Below are 22,366 nucleotides of genomic sequence, written 5' to 3' on the forward strand. Positions count from 1 at the left end.
GAAGAGCATAGAAGACTTTGTTTAGAATTGAGTCTGCCTTTCAACTATAGAAACTCAGATGATAAGTTGGTTAAAACAGAGTTATGGAATATTTGGAAAACTTGAACATCAAATCTAGTGAATTTCATATATGCAAAATAGCACTGCATGTGTGTGTTTAGTTGCTAAATTGTATCTGACTCTTTGTGACCCCATGGACTATAGCCTGCCAGGCTCCTCTGTCCATGGAATTTCCCAGGCAAGAATACTGAAGTGAGTTGCCATTTTGCTTCTCCAGGGGATCTTCCCAACCCAGGGATCGAACCCAGAGCTCTTGCCATGTCTCCGCCTTGCAGGTGAATTCTTTACCACTGAGCCACCAGGCAAAGCCTATAAAATAGCAGTATGATAGCTTAAATACTTATAAGAACTTCACACTGACCCTTCTTTCAAGTCTATCAGATTTGATTTTTATCCAAAATATCAATGAGATGAAACAAATTTAATACCTGGAGTAAACGCATAGGCTTAAAACCATTTTGTCCTGAAATATCTAAATAACTTATGCAAAGAAAAGTACTTTGGCTTGTTTGTTTAGCTTGAACTGGATAGCTGCCTCAGTTTTCCTTCTCAGCATTTAGATATATGTTGTCCCATGAGACAGTTACTGAACTCAGAATATGGCTGATCTGAATTGAAATGTGCTGTAAGTATATGATACAAACCAGATTTTGAAGACTTATGACAAATAATACAGAATGTCTTATTAGCAATTTTTATATTAATGTGTTATCAAAATGATAATATTTTGGATATATTAGTTTGCATTAAATGTATTGCTAAAATTTTTAATAATTTTATTTATCTTTTTATTTCGTTTTTTGGCTGTGCTGGGTCTTTATTGTTGCTCGGGCTTTTTTCCGGTTGCAGTGAGCGGGGGCTACTCTCTAGCTGCAGTGGCGTCTCATTGCTGTGGCTTCTCTTGTTGTGGAACACAGGCTCTAGGGCACATGGTGGTGCTTTAGTCGCTCAGTCGTGTCCAGCTCTTGTGACCCCATGGACTGCAGCCCGCCAGGCTCCTCTGTCCATGGGATTTTCCAAGCAAAAATACTGGAGTGAGTTGCCATTTCCTCCTCCAGGGGATCTTCCCAACCCAGGAACCGAACCCGGGTCTCCTGCATGGCAGGCAGATTCTTTACTGACTGAGCCAGCAGGGAAGCCCTCTTTTTCGTGGCATGTGGGGCTTCATTGCTCCATGGCATGTGGCATCTTCTCAGACCAGGAATCAAACCCTGATTTGTCTCCTGCATTGGCAGGCATATTCTTTTCCACTGAGCCACCAGGGAAGCCCCAAATGTATTGATAAAATTAAAAAAAATAAAGAATTGTCTGCCTTTCAAGCTCTCTGCAGTGTTCTTCAGGCACCGCTATGGATACAAACCAAGAGGCTACCACCACTTCTTCAGAAGAACATAGCTCTGATGACAGATGATGGAGAAGGTAGAGGGCTGCTGACTGTCTTTGGAGAACCTCAGATCAGTCAGTCTCCGCCTCAGTCCCGTGAGGAGAGACACCCCGCACAGGCTGCCTCTGCTGTCCTCCTGTGACGGCCGGTGGCTGTACCTCCGCACCTTCCTCCACACCCTCCAAACGCAGTTACACCACGTGCGTGCTAAGTCCAACTGTCTGCAACCCTATGGACTGTAGCCCCCCAGACTCCTCTGTCCATGGGATTCTCCAGGGAAGAATACTGGAGTGGGTTGCCATTTCCTCCTCCAGGGAATCTTCCCAACCTAAGGATCAAACCCGTGCGTCTTACATATCCTGAATTGGCAGGTGGGTTCTTTACCACTAGCGCCACCTGGGAAGTTAGTTACATCACAATTGAGGGTTAAAGCCAATCTCAGAGTTTGCATTTCTATGGGGATAGAAACCTTGTCCCTTGATGACTCACACTGGGAGCGGTAATTACATCTTTCCTGTACAAGTTTTCCCCCCTCCCCTTGGAGTTAATCATTATTTCTTTTCTTTTCTTTTCTTTGTTAGCTACCTTGAACTTCTTCCTATACCCCTCAGTGGCTCAACGTCATTAGTCAGCCGGGAAATGAACTTATGAGCACAGTGAGATGCCACCACTCACATACTAGAATGGCTAAGCTTTAAATAAGGCTGAGAACACCGACTGTGAGGCTGAGGAGTGACTGGAACTTTGCTCATCGCTGGTGGGAATGGAAAATGATACAACCACTTGGAGACAGTTTGGTAGTTTCTGAATAACTTAGCAAAAGGGCCCCAACGAGAACTTCCCTGGTGGTCCAGTGGCTAAGACTCCATGCAATGCAGGGGGCCCAGTTTCAATCCCTGGTCAGGGAACTAGATGCCATATACTGCAATAAAAAAAGATCCCACATGCTGCAACTAAGACTAGCACAACCAAATCAATTACTTTTTAAAAAGGGCCTCAACAATTTCCACTTCTATGTATTCACCCAAGATAAATGAAAAAGTAGATCCACACAAAGACTTACACATGAATGTTCATAGCGATTGTATTGATAATATAAACACTGGGAATAACCCACATATCCCTCAATAGACAAACAAGTAAACAAACTGTGGTCTAACTATACAATAGAATATTGCTCAAAAGTAAAAAGGAACAACATAATGATACATGCAACCACATGGATGAATCTCAAAAACATTATCTGAGCAAAACATGTCAGACCAAAAAAGGGTTTTACTGTGTAAGTCCATTTCTAGAAATTCCAGAAAGGGCAAAAGTAATCTATAGTGGTAGAAAGCAGATCAGTTGTTTCCTAGGGTCAAGTGAAGAGAAGCATGAACGCAAAGGATGAGGAGAGAACTTTTGCAGGTAACTGAATTGTTCTATATCTTGATTGCGGTGGTGGTTACCCAAGTGTATACATTTGTCATACAACTTACACTTGAAATAGGTGCATGTAACTTGATGTAAACTGTACCACAATATTTGATTGTGATATCTTAAAAATCCATATTTATAAATTTATGTCTCCAGCCCAGTTCTTTCCTCTGAACTTCAGTCTCGTCCAAATGCTTTCTTAACATTTCTGCTTGCTTGTCTGTTGACATCTCGGCTTCAAAGTTCCAAACAGAGTGCTTAATTCTCCACCAGATCTGTTCCTCCACCATCACAGTAAATGTACACTCACCATCCTCTCGGTTCCTTAAGCCAAAAACCCAAGAATAAGCTTTGATTCCTTTCTTTTCCTTACCTCCCATATCCAATCCATCAGCAGATACTGTAGATTCACTCCTGTCAAGAAAAATCTCTCCAAGTCTTGATCTTGGATGAGTAAGTGTGACCTCTGAGTGACATTGAACCCACCGGAACTATGGCAACCCAACTCAACTTCATTGGAAACTGTGTCTGGGCTTTTGTGTTTTAACTGGTGTGATGGCCAACTGCAAAGAAGAGTGATGCATGATCCATCTCATGCACCAACTGGACACCTATTCCCAGAAACTTGTCCTCTTCTGTTGTACTTTTTTTTTTAATTGTTGCCCTAAGCTTCGTTCTTCCTATTTCTGCACAGGAGACCTTTTGATCGTGTCCTTTTGTCTGACAAGCAATAGATTCAGCTTTATTTCTTACTGCTTTTGTGGTTTTGTGTTTTAATCTGACACTTCAAAACACATCTCAACTCAGTCTACTTTGAACCACCTGCCTTGTGGTTTTGTCATGGCTTGCTCCCTGCCTTCAGCCTTCTTCTGCTCTTTGTCCTCATTCATACAGGTCTAAGAGCAACCAGCATAACCTTTTAGAAACATAGGTCAGAACACACTATTGCCCTGCTTAAAACTCTCCACTGGTTTCCCATCACCTTTAGAGTAAAATTCAGACCTTAGTGCAGCCTGCAAGCCAACAGAGGACCCCTGGTCCCCTCTCTGATCTCATCTGCCCCTTGTAACCTGATCGTGCTTCCCTGTTCTTCTGGTTTCTGCCTTAGCATCTGTATCGGTTTCTCATTGTTGCTGCAAAAGGCTGTCACAAACCTAGTGACTTAAAGCAACACATATTTATTATCTCAAAGTTCTGGGGGTCAGAAATCCAAAATGGGTCTCGCTGGGTTAAAATCAAGGTGTCAGTAGGCCTGATTCCTTCTGGAGATTCTGCAGGTTTGGACCTGTTTCCTTGTCTTTTCCAGCTTCTAGAGACTGCCTATATTCCTTAGCGCTCATGGCATCTTCTTCATGTGACTCCAACCTCTGCTTTCATCATCACCTTTCTTACCACTCACCCTGACCTTCTTGCCTGTCTCTTACAAGGACCTTTGTGGTTGCACTTAGCCTGCACAAATAATCCAGAATAATCTCACCTCAAGGCTTTTTACTTACAGCTTCAACATCCCTTCTGCCATGTAAGTTAACTTTCTTCATAGGTTCCAAGGATCAGGGGCTGGGTGTCTTCGAGGGGCCATCATTTGGCCAGCCACAGCATCTCTGCATCAGCTGTTCTCTATGCCTGGAACAATATTCCTGCATATCTTAGCATGGCTTGCTTCTTGTTCACTTCAAATGACATCTTGTCAGACAAGTTTTTTCCCCTGCCCACCAGATCTATAACATGGATTCCTGGCCCAGTCATCAGTCACTCAGAACAATTCTAAATTATCTGAACTGTGTAGGGCTACCCCATCCTATTCCATACACTGTCAGTTCACAACTGGGGGACACCCTTCACTTAGAGTGTTAGTGGAATTTGTGCACAGACTGTACCACCTTGCATGATGCATCTCTGATTCTGAAATGATCCTGTTTCATTGATCCCCATGCCCTGTCTCTAACTAGAACTTGAGTTCCATGACAGCAGGAGTCTTGTCTGTAATTTCTCATTCTGAGTCTGGTTGAACAAAAGCTCTCAGTGCTTTGCAGATTCGTGGGTGTGCTAAGTCCCTCAGTCGTGTCTGACTCATTGTGACCCTATGGACTGTAGTCCACCAGGCTCCTCTGTCCATGGGATTCTCCAGGCAAGAATACTGGAGTGGGTTGCCACTTCCTCCTCCAGGGGATCTTCCTGACCCAGGGATCAAAGCTGCATCTCCTGCAGTTCCTGAAAGGTAATAAAGCTGTCCTTTCCCACTTCACCCAAATCTCTGTCTCTGAGCTTCCTTTCAGCACCCGTGTACATAGAAGCTAAGCTTTCAGCATCATTTCCTCCCCTGTGCTAATCTGGAATGAACAATTGCCTTATTGTGATACCAGGGCTATTTTACAAAGATGATTTTCAAAGTGGAGGAGAATCAAAACAAAGAAAAAAGAATCCTCAACATGTGGGCCACAGGTGTGGGGGCAACTGAAACTGGATTGAAAATTGAGAAGGGAGAACCAAGGGGACTTTGTCTCCCCTAGAAGTAGTGCGAGGCCTCGGACCCTTGTAGGGAAAAGCAGATCAACCCCAATAGGGGAACAGAAAAGAGGATTCTCACAAGCAAACTTCATCTTGCTTTCCAGTTTTGCCAGGAATCAGACCTGCCTTTTGTTCTCCACTTAGAACCCAGCTTCCTGTGAATGCATCCAGTGAAACACTTCCCAGATGTATCCTTGACAACACCTCTCCTTAGTCCTGAGTGCTTCATTTAGTCAGATTGTTGAATGAGTTTTCTTTGGAATGTTTATGGCTGATTCAAAGACAGAAGCTTGGGATGGGGAGTGTCCAGGGCCAGAAGAGACCCCCAGACGCCCCAGCAGTCCCACCTCAGCCCCATCACTGTGGACACCCAGCCCTTCTGTCCTGATGCACTCAGATTGGATCTCAAGGAGGGACATCCACCAAACCCAAGTACCCTCTCTCTTAAGAAATGATTTGTAAGAATTCCATCTCCTTGAACATTTAGAACAAGTCCTTGCCTTGTCTGGGAGAAAACTGTCTTTAGGACGTTCCTAGACTCCAAAGTGTGGTAGCTTGAAGAATCTGCTTCACTTCACACATGTCAGGATGGCTATTATTATTTTTTTAAAAGACAACAAGTGTTGGAGAGGATGTGGAGAGATTGGAACCCCTTCACACTGTTGGTGGAAATGCAAAATGGCCATGTCCCTATAGACAACAGTACAGAGGCCCCCAAAAAATTAAATCTAGAACTACCATGTGATCTAGTGACCCCAGCCCTGGGTATTGATCCAGATGAATCCAAATCAGGATCTTGAAGAGATATCTGCACCCACATGTTCATCTTGGCACTGTTCCAAGAGCCAGGACGTGGAAATGACCTAAGAGCGCCTCAGGGGAAGAATGGATGAAGACCGTGTGGTCGACACCTATAACACCCATAACGGAATACTATACAGCCTTTACAGAGAAGGACATTCTGTGACAAGTCAACACAAAGGAACCTTGAGGGCATCATGCTGACAGAAATTCACCAGTCACAGAAAGACAAACACTGGATGGTTCCACTTACATGAGACACCTGAAATAGTTGAATTCATAGAATCGAAAAGTGGAATGGTGGTTGCAGGGGCTTGGGGGGGTTGTAAATGGGAAATTACTAATCACCAGGCATAAGCTTTCAGTCAAGTAAGATGAATAAGCTCTAAAGATCATTGCACCTAGAGTCAACAGGAATGTACACTTAAAATTTTTTTTAAAGGGTAGATCTCCAGTTAAGTATTCTTACAACAATGAAATTAAATTAAAAGCAAAAGAAATTGCTTCAGATGAGCAGCCTCAAGGAGACAGAACAGCTTTATGGGTATCCAGAAGAGGGATGGCCCGGAGGGATGACTCCTGCTGTTTACCTATGGAGAATTCCTGACCACCTCCTTCTTGCTGATGGTCTTTCAGACCTGACTAGGCATGGTGTTTATTGTAGGTTCTCCTCTGCTCAGGCTAGGGAAAGCAAATCTAAACCAGAGGCTGCGGTGCTCAAAATGACCACACTGCGTCCCCACAGCGCTGTCAGGCACGCCTGGCTCGCAGAGCCGCGTGGTCCAGCCGAGGTCATCGCCGGGCATCAGAGATGTGCTGTGTTCTGGGCAGTGACTTCCTTCCTGCTGGATCTCACAGCCAGTAGCCCTGAACGAGGTCTGTGCTTATTTATTAATTAATTTTTATGTTAGACAGTGACGGATAGAGCTGTTTTATATATTTCCTTTTTATCATTTTTACTTTGAAATCACTGTAGAACCAGAAGACGTTGCAAACATGTTGAGTCCCATGTACCCTTCACTCAGCTTTCCTCAGTAAATGAGGAAATATCAAAACCAGGGACTCTATACCGATACAGGGCTGTTACCTGGACCACAGGCCTTACTCCGATCTCACCGTTTTTACCCACATTTGTCTCTCTGTGTTTGTTGCTGCTGTTCAGTCACCAGGTCGTGTCCGACTCTTTGCATCCCCATGGACTGCAGCACGCCAGGCCTCCCTGTCCCTCACCATCCCCCGGAGTTCGTCCAAGTTCATGTCCATTGGATTGATGTGTGTGTATAGTTTGGTGCAATTTTCCTCTAATGTGTAGATTCATGAAACTCCCACCACCAAGCTACAGAACCCCCCCTCCCCCATCTCACCTTTAAGAAAGCCTCTGTGTGCTCAGGTGAGTCCACTCTTTGTGACCCTTGGACTGCAGCCCACCACGCTCCTCTGTCCATGGGATTTCCCAGGCAAGAACACTGGAGCCGGTTGCCATTTCCACCTCCAGGGGATCTTCCTGACCCAGGGATCGAACCTGTGTCTCCTGTGGTTCGCGCATTGGCGGGCAGAGTCTTTACTTCTAGTGCCATCTGGGAAGATGAAGAAAGCCCCTAACACCCCCTTTACATGTGCACCCCTCTCTCCCACCCTCTGTCTTCTGTTTTCAGTCTCTATAAACGTGTCATTTGGAGAATGTTCTGTAAATAGGATCATACGTAAATAACCTTCTGAGACTGGCTTTTTCCCACTTGGCATAATGTCCATGTGATCCATCCAAGTTGCTGTGTATGTCTATAGCTAGTTTCTTTGTGTTTCTGAGTAGTATTCCATTCTAGCAATGTTTCACCTTTCACTTGCTAAAGGACATTTGAATTGTTTTCAGTTTTCTGCTATAGCAAACAGAGTTACTATGGACATTCATGTACAGGTTTGGGTGTGAACATAAGTTTTTAATTTCTCTGAGATTAATGTTCAAGAGTTCAATTGCTGGGTCATACTGTTGCTATTCAGTCGCTAAGCCACGGGTCCCCAGGGACTGCAGCACGCCAGGCTTCCCTGTCCTTCACTATATCCCAGAGTTTGCTCACATTCATGTCCATTGAGTTGGTGATGCTATCTCACCATCTCATCCCCTGCTGCCCCCTTCTCCTTTTAACTTCAGCCTTTCCCAGCATCAGAGTCTTTTCCATGAGTCAGCTCTTTGCATCAGGTGTTCAAAGTATTGGAGTTTCAGCTTCAGCATCAGTCCTTCCAATGAATATTCAGGACTGATTTTCTTTAAGATTGACTGGTTGGATCTCCTTGCTCTCCAAGGGACTCTCAAGATTATTCTCCAACACCACAGTTCAAAAGCATCAATTCTTCAGCGCTCAGCTTTCTTAATGGTCCAACTCTCACATCTGTACTTGACTACAGGAAAAGCCATAGCTTTGACTCTACAGACCTTTGTTGGCAAAGTGATGTCTTTGCTTTTTTTAATACCCTGTCTAGGTTGGTCATAGCTTTCTTTCCAAGCTGGGTCATGGGGCAGATGCTTATTTAGTTTTCTAAGAAACTGTTAAATTAATTTCCAGAGTTGTTATACCAGTTTACATTCCAGCCAGGAAGGAGTGAAAAATTCCAGTTCCTCCATATCCTCACCAGGACAGCTTTGTGTTTTGTGTCCATGGTTATGAGCCCTGGGTAGAACGTTAGGACCATATGGGGTCTTAAAGATCTTCCAGTTCAGCACAGAGGGGAACCAAGACACAGAGAAGGGTCCCAACCACCACTTCTACCTTCTCCAATTCTCCTCTTATTACCGTCTTCCTGTTTGCCCCGACGACAGTCTCAGGCAGAGCTGTCTCCTCTCTGAGACAGAGAGACAACTCTGTGAAGCTGTTGAAGTTTGGGCAGACCTACGAGTGGTGTTCAAGCCTCGGGGAAAAGTCTTGCTCGGGAAGTTCAACCTGGCACTTAGCTGTCACTGAAGAAACCAGGCTCTGGCTGCTCTTGTGGTTCCCCGCACAGATCTAATGGACCATTGCATCCCTTGCTCTCGAGAAATCACTAACACCACCAAAGTTCAAATGCTGTCGAAAGTTGCAGCCCACCGCCAGCTTTCCCAGGTTCACCCTACGCCTGCCCAACAGTAATGTCAAAGCCATTGCCACTCGCTCAGCTGCTCCTAGTTATTGAGCACCTGCTGTATGCCAGCAATGTTTGAGGGACTTCTGGTCTTTACCCCAACCTGCAAGCCCCATCTGAGACTTGACAGGTGAGGAAGAAACGACGAACGGAAGTCATAATCTTGGACTCAAAAAGTTTAATTCTTCACCTATATTAGCTCATTTGAGGTTCCCAATAATCCTGTGAAATGGGTTTCATCGTTGCCCCAGTTATACAGATAAGAAACCAGATAAGAAACCCAGTTATACAGATAAGAATTCAGGCGCAAGTCATTGAACTCACACACTCGAGTCGCTTGCATCATAAAGGAAGGATGAGGTCTTCCTGTAGAGCAGAGGGGACTATATTCAGTATCCTGTGATGAACATGTGTGTGTGTGTTCAGTCGTGTCTGACTTGGTGACCCCACGGACTGTAGCCCTCCAGGCTCCTCTGTCCATGAGGTTCTCCAGGCAAGCATACCGGAGTGGGTTGCCATTTCGTACCCCAGGGATCTTCCCAGCCCAGATATCACACCCACATCTCTTGTGTCTCCTGCATTGGCAGGTGGGTTCTTTAGCACTGTGCCACCTAGGAAGCCCAGTGATAAATCATAATGGAAAAGAATATGAAAAAGGATTCACAAATGTATAACTGAATCACCTTGTTGTACACCAGAAACTAACACAATGTTTTAGATCAACTACACTTCATTAAAAGCAAAAACAAACAAACAACAACAAAAAACAATATAAAAGATAAAAAATTGAAGCATGAAGTCTTCAGAGACCATTTTCCATCGGACTGAAAAGTTTTATAATGAAAGAACCAGGTCCAGGTCATTCTGTTGCACAACTGCTCACACTGCAAAAGCTCATGAAATAACGTTTTCGATTACCTTAGGGACCTTTTCTGTCACTTTCTGAGCTTAAATGAGCGATATGCCTCGCTCTTATTTAGGTGAGTGCCACCAGGTGGCGCCAAAGCTGAGCTTTTTCATCCCGTGGACCAGCCGGACTTGTCTCCGTGGATGGTCACTGATTCTGACATCCTGCTGTTTCCCACTCAGCGACGGCATCTCTAACACATCAAACTCTTTATTAAAAGAGCAGACGCCATTGCGTCCTTAAAAATCAAATCACTAAATATTAACACCCACCCACCTTTCTAAAAGGGTTACACTTTACAGAAAAAAAACTAAAGAAGTAAAACATCTAGGTAGAAGATAGAACCTTTACACTAAACATTAGTTGCTTTAAACTTCTGCGTATTGTAGCTTCAGTTTTTCCTTGTATAAATGCTCCTGAAACACAGGTAACTGTTCCAGACACATACAACATTTTGAGTGATTCAAAGTCCTGATTTCTCTGCCATTCTCTGTGGAGATGAAATAAAAGGCTACCTGTAGCTTTGTTTACTGTGGAGCTTGTTTGAGAATATTTTAAGAACTGAAGCCCTCTTGTTTTGCTTGTCAGTGCCCAATTCCCCATAACCTACTAATTTCCCTGTGTCTTTCTATGTGGGTAAATTATTTTCTGCTTCTTTGTTCTCCTAAAACATGAAAGGAGAGACACGACTGCTGTGTGTCCCAATGGCCTCTGATTTTTCCTCCCGTTTCCCTCCAGTTCAGGTATTTCCTCGACGGGAGCTTTTCTTCCTCCTACTTCTCTTTCCTTCTAAGTTTTGAGCAGGAGGAGCAGTTTGTGCTGGTTTGCCTGGGGATTGCTCTCCATCCCGCACCCTGAGTGCCAGGCTGAAAGGGGCGGCTTGTGAGTCTAGCTGTAAGTCTGAGCACAAGCGACCTTGCAGTGAAATCAAGCTCAGGATTCGATTCCCGCCGCTGTAGCAGGCTTCATTCTCAGTCACAGACCTGTTGTTCCCTCATCTATTCACTTATTCATTCAGCAGACACGTACGCGGTAAGTCAAACTCGACTCCCCCTGCCAGTCCAAATCCATCTACGTGACTCTTCATGCTCCCACCTTTCACTGATGTTGTCTGATGCGACGGTGTGTGTTAGACATCTTCTAAGGCCCATAGTGCTGAATGCAGCATCTAATCTGAATAGATGCTTCCTTAATGGTTGTTCAATGAAGAAAAAGGAAGAACGCCCCCCTCCCCCTTGAGGCTACCACTTCTCCGTGGCCCCAAGCCTATCTTCATTCTAGAACCTTCCCAGCCCCTGCTTGAAGCTGAAGAACCTTCTTAGGCAGGGGTAGCAAAGGGAACGTTGTGATGTCACACGGGGTCTTGGCCCTGATAGAGACAGCGGTGTCCAACAGCTTTTAGAACCTCCCTCAAGCTTCATAATCCCTTGTTATCCTTCCGAGAATAACATCTCCCCAAATTTGTTTTGCGTGAGGTTGATATTTATATTTGTGAGAAGCTAGTATTTACGAGGGACTCAGAACTCAGGAGCAGCCTTCATTCCATACAGACCTCAACATTTCAGAAGAGAAGGTGGTGGTTGCGGAAACGGGAGAGAGGAATTTGCCTGAAAGATCGTCTCCTGTTTCCAAATAAGTTCCGTCTCCCTTTCCCAGCCAGACTCTCTATAAAAGGGAAAACTGGACAACAGGCAGTGGGAAAGGAGCATGTCCTGGCAACTTTCTGTGAGACGCGTACGCCACGCTGTTTACAAATTCCTGCAGCCAGCCCCGGAGTCCAAATGTAGACAACTCTGTTTATGTAACTAAAATAGACGCTTATACCGTGTGATTAAGGTGGCCACGGTCTGGAGACATTTGCTGCAGCTGAGACCAGAGGGGAGCACAGGACACAGTGTCCCCTGGGACCCTGGGCAGGTATGGGTCATTTTTTTTTTTAAAGATGAGTTTTCTGGTCTAGAAATCTCCCAGGGCTGTCACATCTAAAATGCAGGGCAGGAGTCATAAGCTGACATCCTTGGCTTCCTGGCCATCACGAACCATGGACCGCTCATCATAGAAGAGGAGCCAGCCCAGCACTGCCCGCCTCCACCAGCCGACTCCTTTCTCAGCACCGTGCTTGGCATGAAGCCCTCCTCCGGCATCAACAGAAGGCTGGTGCCAACATGTGGTTCCAATCAGCCGCCCACTTTCTGGGTCAGTCAGGAGGCTTGAATGTTCTAGGCTAAGGGGCCGGACAGCCCAGTTAAACATGCCCTGCAATCCCTGGTCTCAAACTCACCATGGCCTTCCTACCTTTGGATCTCCAGCCTCCAGGTGCAAATGGCTTCCTCCACAAGACTCATTCAAGTCTCCTTTCCTCCCCCAGACATCCTCCCACCCTTCCTGCCTCGAACAAGTCATAGCTCCCTCCTCAGGGTGACAAGGGCACCCACCTCCAGGTCCATCCACCCACTCATGGGTGAGCTCCTCGGAGTCAGGCCTGGGTCTTGTCATCTTTATGCCAGCCTTGGCCCTGGCACAGTGTCCACTGTGGGCAGTCACTTTTGGCCAATGGCTTGTCTTGCTGAGTTAGGGGGAGACAATATCCAGTATTCTTGCCTGGAGAATCCCATGGACAGAGGAGCCTAGCAGGCTACAGTCCATGGGGTCGCAAAATTTGGACATGACTTAGTGATGAAACCACCACCACAAATATCCAGGGACCACAGGACAGGAGTGGGAACAATGATGCTATGAACTGAGCTTCAGTTCACCCCATGGCTCCCTGCGTCCTGAAGAAGGAGGCCCTGGTTCTCCAGACTCACGAGGCCGCGTGTGGCTGCCCTATTGCCTGCTGCAGCTCTCCTTGTTCTGGAATTCTCCCAATTGCCACCCTCGATGCTCCGGTCTCCGCAGACTTCAGCAGTTAGAAGGAACCGTGGGTCTTGGGGGGCCTTGTACACTATTTCCTCTCCTGAGACCTGCTGTCCCACCACCCAGATCCATTCTCTGCTTCATGCAACTCCCCCTTCAGCTCTCTACTTAAAATGACAAGGAAGTTAGGGACCACTCCCTTTCCGAACATTATAGATTGTGAACTGGACGTTCTAGATTATGTCTCCTCCTAACAGGTTTGCACCACATCCTGAGCAGTTGCTCTAGTGTCTTCTGTGCACTCAGTCCCCTGTTGCAGGGCCGAGCTAGGTCTTACCCCTGAGTGTCCCCTACCTAGTGCTGGCCACGCGGTCCTTGGTCGTTCCTACAATTATTTGCTTACTCTCTACTTTCCTGCTTCACTCCCAGAGGGCAGGAAATCCTCCTCCCCTTCACAGTCAACCAGATGTCCCACCTAGTTGGCTTGCTAGGAGCCAATGAACACATGAACGGATGAATGGATAAACTCATGAATCAACTGAAGGAGGCCTGAAGGAACTTAGGACAGAGAGCCCTGAGCAACCAGGACTGAGGTCACCTTCAGGCAAGACCAAACTGGAACTCGCCCCGTGGTCCACCACAAAACTCGCTCCTTGCTTCCAGGGAACAAAGAGTGACTGTTCTCTCCCCGAGTTAATGAGATCTTACAAGGCAGTGGGGTCAGAGGAGAAAAGGCAACAGAAAACCCCCAGAGTTTTAACCTCAATGTCTTTCTCTCTTTTCCTTTGGAAAAATAATAATAATAATAAACACAAGTGTTCTTCACTGAGTTCTGAAGAGGAAGCGGGTGGCCGTGGTGTGGAGCAGGAGGAAGAGAAGCTCTTGACCGTCAACATCTCTGATCTCAGAGGCCGACTCAAGGAGAAGGAGGGCCCACTGAAGTCACACTTGGATGCCAGACTCCCAGTGCAGAGGAGGGCACTGTGGCTGCCAGGACCAGCCTGGGCGCACACACACAGGCATTCACAGCCCCTCCCGCCCGCCCTGTGTGCCCCCAGCAGCAAACAGAACTCTCTGTCTCAGTTCCTGAGTCAAGCCTGCACAGAATTAACTGTAATAATTGGCAGGTGGGCCGCTGGCTTCTGGGTTTCAATTCAGCAGGGGCTCATGAAAAAAAAAACAAAAAACTGGATGTTCTGCCGTAGCCAGTATTTAGCTTGGGCTCTGAGAAGTTTCAGCTTTCCATGACAAGAAACAAACTGTGTGACTGCAGCTGCCCTGGGCAAGCAAGAGCTCCAGAACAGCCTTGGGGAAAGAGGCCCTTGCTGGCAAGACGTTCGCTCCTTGGGGGAAAGAAGAGGAAATGGCCCTTGACCTGCTGCCCTTCTCAGGAGCTCAGATAATGGAGAAGAAAGGCGTCTTTCTGGAAGCTTTTTTCCTCAGATGGAAGGGCGAGATCATCACCTCCAAAGATTTTTCCACGGCATGAATGCCCTGTGTGTGTGCTGTGTGCTCGGTCGTGTTCGAATTTTTGTGACTGTCCATGGGATTTCCCAGGCAAGAATACTGGAGTGGATGCCCCGGTCACTCTTTATAAGAATATCTGTAATAATAGGGGTTCTCATCCCAGCCCACAACTGAGCCACCATTTATCACATATTCATTTATTTGACTGCACCAAGTCCTAGCTGAGGCATGAGAACTTAAGTTTGTGGCATGTGGGATCCAGTTCCCTGACCAGGGATTGAACCCAGGTCTCTTGCATTGGGAGTTCAGAGTCTTAGCCACTGGACCACCAGGGAAGACCCCTGAGCCACCCTTTGACAGCATCTACTGCTGATGGGACAGGAACCAGCCTCCACTACTGTGTTTCTGCTATTTGTCCACTGCAGACCTCACTAATCAACAGTGGTTATCTTTTCCACTGAGCCTCAGACATGGGCTCAGAATCTTGCTCGACATTGTACCCCAGGAAGCCACTAGAAATGAATAGGAATTGGCAGGAGAGCTGACAAATATTTGCTGCTTCTATTTTGGTAACTCAGAAGAGGCCAGAGTTACAATCTCACCAAAGTTTCTGCATCGACAGGAATCCAGTGATGTCCTACTTCAGGACTGTGGCCTTTCATGCCAATTACCGACCAAACAGAGAATGCTTATCACTGCTCTCCAGAGACTGGGCTCTGGCGATGATCCTCCTCAGAGAAGAGGACACACGACGGGATTTCACTGGAGACCCAGGTGCAGTGGGCCAGGGCTGGGTCAGCCGATGCCAAGGGCATGTCTTTTCTGTTCACTGCACTTGTACCTGAAACTTGCCCTTCAACTGGGGATTAAAAAAATATTTCAATTTAGTTTTTAATTTTTAATTGCTTGTTTATGTTTGCTTGTGCTGGGTGTTCGTTGCTGCACGCGAGCTTTCTCTAACTGCTATGAGTTGGGAGTTACTCTTCATTGTGGGGCATGGGCTTCCCACATTCATTGCAGAGCACCAGCTGCAGGGTGTGGGGCTTTCAGTAGTTGTGGCCCACGGACTTACTTTCCCCCTGGCATGTGGAATCTTCTCCGACCAGGGATCGAACCCATGTCCCTTGCGTCAGCAGGCGGATTCTTCACCACTGGACCACCAGAGACGTGCTCAGCTGTGGATTTTGCCTCCAGTCTGCTACAGCAGGGACAGAGCGGCCACCACCCTGAAAGGCTCTCACGCTGCCCTGTCCACAGTGATTCTGGCTGTGGGTTTCTCCCTCACTCTTTCTCAGCAGCCCCGCTTGCCCGCTTTTTCATAAGAAACTAGTATGTAGTGCTGGTGTAGGGTCACTCTGGCCATCCGGGCTGGGAAACGCTTTAGAAGTTGGCTTCCCCTGGGATCAGGTCCACAGTCTTCCCAGAGGAGAAAGGCCTTGGTTCAGGATCCAGGTAACACCAGCTATTCCTTGCTGGATAATGGTCATTGGGTTTCCTTCCAATGGCCTTTGGGATGCACCTCCTTCTAGATCCCTTTCCCATCTCTGCTGTTCACTACATGAGACAGCAAAGTTGGAAGCTGTTGCAATGATGCCTTCCCTTTCTCAGCCCGAGTCTGAGGAGGACCTTCTTCTGCCCTCACAGGTTGGGTGCTGTGTCCTGAGCACCTACCTACCCCTCTAAGAACAGGGCTTGGGGGAGACCCTGGAAGCTCCTCACTCTCACCTCACTGCGTGGTGAGAGGGCTAACTGCTTGGGGTCTTGGGTGACCACTTCAGCTCTCTAAATCTGCTTTCTCACCTGCAAAATGGGAACAATGACACCACCTCCCAGGATTGCTCTGAGGACAAAATGAGATGATCGATGTAAAACACCCAGCATGCAGTAAGCACCCCATGGATACAACCTCTTATCAGGAGGGGGTAGATATTTCAGCCATAGCATCACTCCTATGAATTCTTTTAAATTATGGTAAAATATGCATAACATAAGGGCTTCCCTGGTGGTTCAGATGTAAAGACTCTGCATACGAAGGTGGAAGACACTGATTCGATCCCTGGGTTAGGATGATCCCTTGGAGAAGGAAATGGCAACACACTCCAGGATTCTTGCTTGGGAAATCCCATGAGCAGAGGAGCCTGGCGGGCTACAGTTCATGGGGTCGCAAGAGTTGGATATGACTTAGCAACTGAAACAACAAACAACACATAACATGAAATATACTATTTTGAAGTGTGTGATTCAGTGGCATTAAGTATCTTCACAATGCTGGGTGACCATCACCATGTCCTAGTCCCAGAATTTTTCATCACCCTAAATGGGAGCCCTGTACCCATGAAGTTGTCCCTTTCTATTCCTCCTCTCTAGAAGCCACTAATCTGCATTTTGTGTCTATAGATTTGCCTACTCTGATTATTTAAATACATGAAATCACACAGTATATAGTCTTTTGCGTATGGCTTCTACACTTAGCATGATGTTTCCAAGGTTCATTCTTGCTGTAACATATATTGGTATTTCATTCTCTTTATGGCTAAAAAATGTTGGAGAAAGAAATGGCAACTCACTCCAGTATTCTTGCCTAGAGAATCCTGTGGACGGGGGAGCCTGGTGGGCTGCCATCTATGAGGTCGCACAGAGTCGGACACAACTGAAGTGACTTAGCAGCAGCAGCAACGTTCTATTGTATTGTGGCTGCTGTTCAGTCACTAAGTCATGTTCGACTCCATTGTATGCGCACGCTATATTTTGTTATTCTCTTCATTTGTTGATTGGCGTTTGGGTTATTTCGACTTTTGGGGTGTTGTGCTATGAATATTTGTGAATGAGTTTATATTTGAACACCTGTTTTCAATTTGGGGAGTTATATATGTAGGAGTTGAATTATTGGGTGGTATGTAATTCTATATTTAATTTATTGGAGAATTACCTATTTTCCAGAGTGCACCATTTTATATTTCAATCAGCAATGTATGAGTGTTCTCATTTCTCCACGTCCTCACCAGCACTTTCTATTTCACCCATTTAAAAAAGTCTTGGCCATCCTAGTGGATTTGAAGTGATATCTTCAATTGTGGTTTCGATTTGCATTTCCCTGATGACTAATGACATTGAGCAACTTTTCATGTGCTCCTTGGTCATTTATACCTCTTTTTTTTTTTTTTTTTTGGAGTCCTTTGTTCATTTCAAGTCCTTTGCTCATTTTTTAATTGGATTGTTTGTCTTTTTGTGGTTTCTCCTATGAATTTTGGGTCATTTTCTAACCAATGGGGTCAGGAAAAAAATCAAAAGACATGAAAATGTGTGTGTGTGTGTGTGTGTGTGTTTATGTGTATTCAAATTCCTTGTGCAGCTTGAATATGCAGGGAATAAAACTAGCTCCTTTATTTTGTCTGTAATTTGTCTTCCTTTTCGGTCTTGACTGTTGGCTAATGGGAATAGATTAATTTTTAATCCACTCTGCTCTATAATTTAGATCCCCAAATTTAAACAGTCCTGTCAGTTATGTTCAGTCTTTCTAGAAAAAAACAAAACATACTCAAATTCTAAATCTCTGATTTCTCTTCCCCGGTCCCAAGATAGTCATGGTCTCTGAGAGTATGGGGTGGTGATGGTTCTGTAACTTCAAGGCAGAGGGGACATCTCAGCATCTTTAGGGTGGTGACTTTTGCCTCTGCTGGACTCCAGGGCCATGTCCCTTGTCTGCAAGTTGAACCTCACCATGCCGGAAATGGTGGCCAAAAGCCGAGGCCATGTGGTCTGTCTTCAATTCTTGGCTCCGTCCAAAGCCACCTGCTTCCTATGACTTGGCCTCCCCCTTGAGGTCTGGCTGTGACTTCCCCTGCTCTACTCTAGCCAGACCTTTGGCTCCTCCTTAATCTCACCTCACCACAGGTAAACCAAAGACAGCGCAGGAAAGCTAAAGCTTCAGGGACTTCCTACCAAACCACCCCACACCAGTGTGTTTGTACAGAGAACTGCCCCAGGGCAGCTGCAGCATCCTTCCAGGTTCCCAGAGAAGGAGCACGTGGAGCATGTGGAGCACGTAGAGGGACAGGATCCTGGTCCCTTGGAAGAGGGGAAATTCAGGATGTGGCAACTGAGCTGGTCCTTGAGGGTCAGGGGAAGCATCTCCAAGTGGGAACTCTGCGTTCTGATTATCCTTTGCTCCTCACAGCACCTGACATCATGTTGGACAAGACAAAGACGGATGTTCAAGCCATTGATTGTTTTAGCTGACCGTGAGAGTTGAAAACCCTGGGAGGCTGAAGGACATAGCTCAGTGGCTATTTCTCTTTGAATCAGAGGAACAGTCAAATGACCACCCCAAACACATCTCTACCATGGACCATGAATTCCCCCAACTTACTGCTCACAAAATGACAAGTGCAGTGTCTGTATTTATAACCACTCCTGCCAGTCTTATGGGTCAGAAGAAGGTATATTCTCCTCCTCTTTGGAGCCAATTCTCCCACCTGTGCTCTTAAACTCCCACCCCTTCTTCTTCTTTAAGATCTAGACCCTGATTCCAGGAGCTCAAAGAGAGGTTGGTCAGCTCAGAGCTATAGAGAAGTAGTTGATTAGTTGACTTACGACTGGCTCCTATAAGCAGAAACTGATGAACCTTCCCTTGCCTATGGGCTTTGCCACTGCAAATGCTTTCATCCTGATCCATCTGCCAGTGGACTACAAAATCAGGAGCACTTAAGGGTCTCTGTGATGAGGGCTGGAAAGACCAAGCCACTGCCCCCATTGGAGGAGGACTGAGGAAAGAGCTTCAGCAAACAAGCAATGAGGATGCTCAGAGGATACAATTAGAGTCTGAGAAATGGACTTCCTGGAACTAGTAAAAGAAAATTATTCTTTATTTTATAAACTTCAGAAATAAACTGAAAAGAGGATAATCACTGCTGAGCTGTGAATTATAGGCCTAGAAGACCAAGGGAAAGAAATAGCTCATGATATGGAAACACAAAGGAATGGAAACCAGTCAGGTCCAGTAAGAGACTGAGAGGACCAAGCAAAGAGATGGCTTCCAACCAGTACCAGTTTCAGGAGTGGGGCGGGACGATAGGGCAGATGATGAAGGAGGAACAATAGTTGAATAACAGAAGAAATTTTCCATGTTGTGACACAAGATTTAAGACTGTAGATTGAAAAGCCCAAGTTCCAGATGGGATTATTTTTTTTAAAAGACACACACCTAGACATAACTTGGTGAAACCTAAGGATGAGAACATTTGTTTATGAAGGTGAGAGGAATGAAGGGAGAGACCACTTTTTCTTTCTATATCTTTGCATTGTTTTGCAAATAAAAATGAGTACTCATTATTTTAAAATTGACAAAGAAAAATATTTTAATGCCCTCTCGTGATGCTCATCTGTCAGTGGACACTCTTAGCCCAGCATCTAAAGACATGCATGGCTCTGGACCCAATTCCCAACTGTCCTAATGTTTTGGTCTTTCCTCTCACACTTGGGAGGAAAGTCCAGGCCAGCCTGGACTCCTTTAGCTCAGCAGGCATTCCTTGTGCCTTGATTTTGAGCCTGGAACTGCATTTGACATTGAACTGACATGATGAGTAGGTATGGTTCCTGTTCTCAAGGATTGTAAGTCAGGCGTGAGCTGAGTTTGTCCCACTGGGTTGAGCCTCTGGGCCTTTGTTCTTTGCTGATTTTCAGGGGAAATGGTAAGATTGTAGCAGATCATGTACGTTTCTTCTGTCTGCCTACCTAAGGCCCCTGTAAAACAAATAAATAAAAGGTGACCTGACACTACAGTAAATTCCATCATGCGAACTCTTCAAGCTGCGAACTTTCAAAGATGTGAACATGTGTTCGTGTGTCCAATCACGTAACTTACTGGCATACGTCGTCATGTGCATGCGTGCCCTACAAGTGGTTGTGTTTTTGTGTGCTTCTGTGTGCTGTGTGGCGTACAGTAATACAGAGTCTTTATTTCAAGCCAGATCTGCAAGAGGACAACTTCACTGAACTCCTTGCTATGCAACACGAGCTGCTTACTAATGAAGACCTGATGGAGTCGGAGACCCAGAGAAAGGATGGAGAGAAAGGAAGAAGTAACTGAAGAACCAAAGAGATTCATGACACAGGAGACGGCAAGGGTGCTTTCTTTATTTGAGGGGGCACCGTTAGATTTTGGGACCCAGGACCCAAATGTAGAACGGTTCATGAACGGTACAGCAGCTGTTCAGAATGCAATCCAGTGCTGCTGTGTCATCTATGATGAGAAAAAACAGTTGCTACCCAGACATCGCTGGATCGTGTTCTTTTTCATGTGTGTCCCCTCCCTCCTGAACACTCCTCGCAACTCCCTCCCTGTCCCAGCCCTCCAGAGAGAGCACCAGCTTTGTCAGAGAGCACCAGCTCTGGGCTCCCTGCATCATCCGCCAGACTCCCACTGGCTCTCTGTTTTACATGTGGGAGTGCATGTGTTTCAGTGCTATTCTCGCAAATCAACCCACTCAAGAGGATAGATAGAGTTGAGCCGAGCAAGGAACCCGAACCAGTGCCATCAGCATCAGGTCGGAGTGGAATTACAGCTTGCCTTCCATCTCCTGTTGGTGATGACCGTTCGGCTCTGCCCTCTCCCGTCTCCTCTCCCTCCTCTAGTCAGTAACTCCTGCCTGTTCACTCCATGCCAGTCCCCGTGTGTCAGCTGTTGTATGGCGCTACTGTACTTCTCAAGGTGCTGTAAGATCAAACATGTTTTCTTTACTACCATCTTTCTAGATTCTATATATAATGCATTAATATATGGTATGTGTCTTTCTCCTTCAAGGCAGCAATGGATATTCAGACATAGAGAACAGACTTATGGACACAGTGCGGAGGAGAGAGAAGGTGGGATGATTTGAGAAGAGTCGCGTGGAAACATGTATGTTATCATATGCAATGTGGATGTGTGCGCTGTGTGCTCAGTCACTCAGACTGAGGTCACTGACCAGTCGCTGTGTTGGACTCTTCGCCAAGTCATGGACTGTATAACTCTCACCTTTGAGAGGGTCTGAATTCCACCTGTGGAATGTATGCGTGCATGTGTGCATGCTAAGTCGTTCAGTCAAGTCGGACTCTGCGACCCTTTGGACTGTAGCTCACCAGGCTCCTCTGACCATGGGATTCTCCAGGCAAGAATACTGGAGTGGGTAGCCATGCTGTCCTCCAGGGGATCCTCCAAACCCAGGGATCGAACCTGTGTCTCTTATGTCTCCTGCATTGGCAGGCAGGTTCTACCACTGATATCCAATGGGAATTGGTTGTATGACACAGGGGACCCTGTGGCTCAGCTGGTAAAGAATCCGCTTGCAATGCAGGAGACCTGGGTTTGATCCCCGGGTTGGGAAGAATCCCTGGAGAAGGGAAAGGCTACCCACTCCAGTATTCTGGCCTGGAGAATTCCAAGGACTGTATAATCCACGGGGTTGCAAAGAGTCAGACATGACTGAGCAACTTTCACAGGGAACCCAAAGCTGGTGCTCTGTGACAACCTAGAGGGGTGGGATGGGGAGGGCGGTGGGAGGGATGTTTAAGAGGGAGGGGACATATGTATCCCTATTGCTGATTCTTCCTGATGGATGGCAGAAACCATCACAATACTGTAAAGTAATTATCCTCTGATTAAAAAGAAAAAATTTTGTGTGTTTGCTTTGTCTGTGTTATTTGTGTGAAAAGTATTATAAACCTATTACAGTATAGCACTATATAGTCAAATATTTCAGTTGGGTACCTAGACCGATGTTGTTGGATTTAAAAACAAATTGAACTTACAGATATGCTGTCAGAACTGAACTCATTCGTTGTAGGGGGCTTACTGTGTGGTCCGGAGGTTT

General features: G+C 46.1%; 1 long non-coding RNA gene across 3 annotated transcripts; it reads left to right on the forward strand.

Annotated features, from left to right (window-relative positions):
- Positions 1–11,963: 11,963 nt before the first annotated feature.
- LOC122428959 lies at positions 11,964–21,936 on the forward strand. 3 transcript variants are annotated; one of them, XR_006265858.1, is made up of 4 exons: positions 11,964–12,110; positions 13,866–15,290; positions 20,486–21,225; positions 21,319–21,936. It is a non-coding gene; the product is annotated as an uncharacterized LOC122428959 (long non-coding RNA). The 3 variants fall into 3 exon arrangements; XR_006265857.1 differs by lacking the exon at positions 11,964–12,110 and having other exon boundaries at positions 13,666–15,290; XR_006265859.1 differs by lacking the exon at positions 11,964–12,110 and having other exon boundaries at positions 13,680–15,290; positions 20,486–20,641.
- Positions 21,937–22,366: the final 430 nt, after the last annotated feature.

This window comes from Cervus canadensis, chromosome 27 (genome assembly GCF_019320065.1).
Source record: "Cervus canadensis isolate Bull #8, Minnesota chromosome 27, ASM1932006v1, whole genome shotgun sequence".
Lineage (NCBI taxonomy): Eukaryota > Metazoa > Chordata > Mammalia > Artiodactyla > Cervidae > Cervus > Cervus canadensis.